This window comes from Mus pahari, unplaced genomic scaffold, assembly GCF_900095145.1.
Source record: "Mus pahari unplaced genomic scaffold, PAHARI_EIJ_v1.1 scaffold_8012_1, whole genome shotgun sequence".
Taxonomy (NCBI): Eukaryota; Metazoa; Chordata; class Mammalia; order Rodentia; family Muridae; genus Mus; species Mus pahari.
In genome coordinates this window covers 32,382-35,090 of record NW_018394062.1, presented here as the reverse complement: position 1 = coordinate 35,090, position 2,709 = coordinate 32,382, and positions in this window count along the sequence as shown.

The window sequence follows — 2,709 nt, the reverse complement described above, 5'->3', positions numbered from 1 at the left end:
CCACCACATCATGGCTCATAACCATCTGTCATGGGATCTGACGCCCTCTTCTGGTCTGTCTGAAGACAACTACAGTGTGCTTACATATTTAATGAATAAATCTTTGGGCTGGAGCAAGCAGAGGTCCTGAGTTCAATTCCCAGCAACCACATGATGGCTCACAACCATCAGTATAGCTACAGTGTACTCATATACATAAAATAAATAAATATATTTAAAAAAAAACAAACAAAAAAACCAGAGCAAAGTAACAAACAAAGTCAACCCTATCCTCTTAAAGCCAACATGCCTTTCTATACATTAATAATCCACATTCCAAGGAAGCTACCAGATGACCTCTCAATCTCCCAGGTTTGGATGCCTTTGGTACATTACTGAACAATCATATAAAAAGGATCCAATGGGATTTGGATTGTTTGTGTGTGTGTGTGTGTGTGTGTGTGTGTGTGTGTGGTTTTTTGAGACAGGGTTTCTCTGTATAGCCCTGGCTGTCCTGGAACTCACTCTGTAGACCAGACTGGGTGCGAACTCAGAAATCCACCTGCCCCTGCCTCCCGATGGATTCTTAAATTGTCCATGAGATACTGACATGAACCGATTCCTCTTAGAAAAGTTACCAAGGACATTTTCCTTTTTCTTTTTTTTTTTTTAATTAAAGATTTATATGTGAGTTCACTGTCACCACTGTCTTGAGACACACCGGAAGAAAGCATCAGATATGATAACAGGTGATGGTGAGCCACCGTGTAGTTGCTGGGGATTGAACTCGGGACCTCTGGAAAGGTAGTCGGTGATCTTAACCACTGAACCATCTCTACCTCTACAGCCCTACAGGTGTATTTTCTTCTCTCTCTCTCTCTCTCTCTCTCTCTCTCTCTCTCTCTCTCTCTCTCTCTCCTCTGAGACAGGGTCTGTCTATGCAGTCCTGGCTGGCATCGAACCTAGTGATTCACCTTCCTGTCTGCCAACTGATGGAATGAAAGGTGTGCCTGATCACCATAAGGATTGGATTCTGAGCTGGGCATGGTGGCACAAGCCTTTAAATCCCAGCACTGAGTTCGTGGCCAGCCCGGTCTACAGAGTGAGTTCCAGGACAGCCAGGGCTACACAGAGTAACCCTGTCTCGAAAAACAAACAAACAAAAAAAGGATTGAATTCTTTCTAGAATTCCATGGGTGGGGTGGCACATTTTCTGAAGCCATAGGGAATTTTTATTTTCTTTAATTTCATTTTTTAAAATGTAAATGTTGGGTTTTTTTTCCAGAATTTTTAAAAAACGGCCACTCAGAATTTTTTTTTATATACAATACCAATAATCTGTGACATGGTGATGTAGGATGTGTTATCTGCAATGTGTATGATGATATATAACTGATATATGTGGAAATAAATAAAATGATACTCTAATAATAAATAAAATGAACACATAATATAATAATGAATAAAAAACTAATCAACTGAATATCCATTTATTTAGGGTTTTCTTTTTTTTAGCTTTTATTTTTAGGGTTTTAGAGGTTTTGATTTTTCAGAATTTTAGGATTTTTAAAACTACTTTTGCAAGGATTTCTAAGTTTTTTAATATTTTAAATTTAAATTATTTTCCTGCACAGATGGATGAAGCTATTGTAGTTTATATTTTAAAATAATAATAATAATAATAATAATAATAATAATAATAATAATAATGTTTTACATTTAATCTTTTAAAATGGATATGTTTGAATTTTCAAAATATTTTCTAAAGAATAAAAATAAAAAATAATTTTATTAAAAAAATAAAAAATAAATCCATAAGATTTTTTCTTAAATATTTGGAAAAAACAACTCTAATTTAAAAAAATAAAAATACAATAAAATAAAATTCACATTATTTCCCTAAGACCAGAAAACACTGACATTTTAATATAAAAAAATAAATAAATAATATCTTATTTCTTTTATTACCACATATATCATATACTATGTCACATATCATATTATCATGTTACATCTTGTTTTTATTATAGAAAATATTGTTAGAAATAATTACTTCATTATATAGTATGTATCATAACATGGTATTTTATCTATTATTTTTACTGCTATTATATTGCCATATATTCTCAACCATGTTGCATATACTATACATTATATCACAATATCAAACGTTAGATAGCATTTTATTATATAAAAAAATTATCCCGACCACGGCCATGTATGTGTAGAATGAAAAAAAAATTAAAATTTTTACAATTTTTTTAAAGAAAACAAAATCTGATATTTTTAGTGTTTTAGGTTTTTTAAAGGGGTTTCTTTTAGGTTTTAGGGTCTTGTGGTTTTTATAGGAGTTTTTTAGGAAGTTTTATTTCAGAATTTTATTTTTTTTAAATCTTTTTTCAAGGATTATAGGGTTTTTAATATTTCAAATGTAATTTTTTTTTCCTGCATGGATGGATGCAGCTATGGTAGTTTATATTAAAAAAAATAGTAATAATGTTTAAATTTAAATTTTTTAAATAGATAATTTCAATTTTTAAAAATTTTTCTAAAACTTAAAATTTAAGTACCCAAGGAGCTAAAGGGGGCTGCAACCCTGTAGGTGGAACAACAACATGAACTAACCAGTACCTCCTGAGCTTGTGTCTCTAGCTGCATATGTAGCAGAAGATGGCCTAATTGGCCATCATTGGGAAAAGAAGGGCCTTGGTCTTGCAAATTTTATATGAC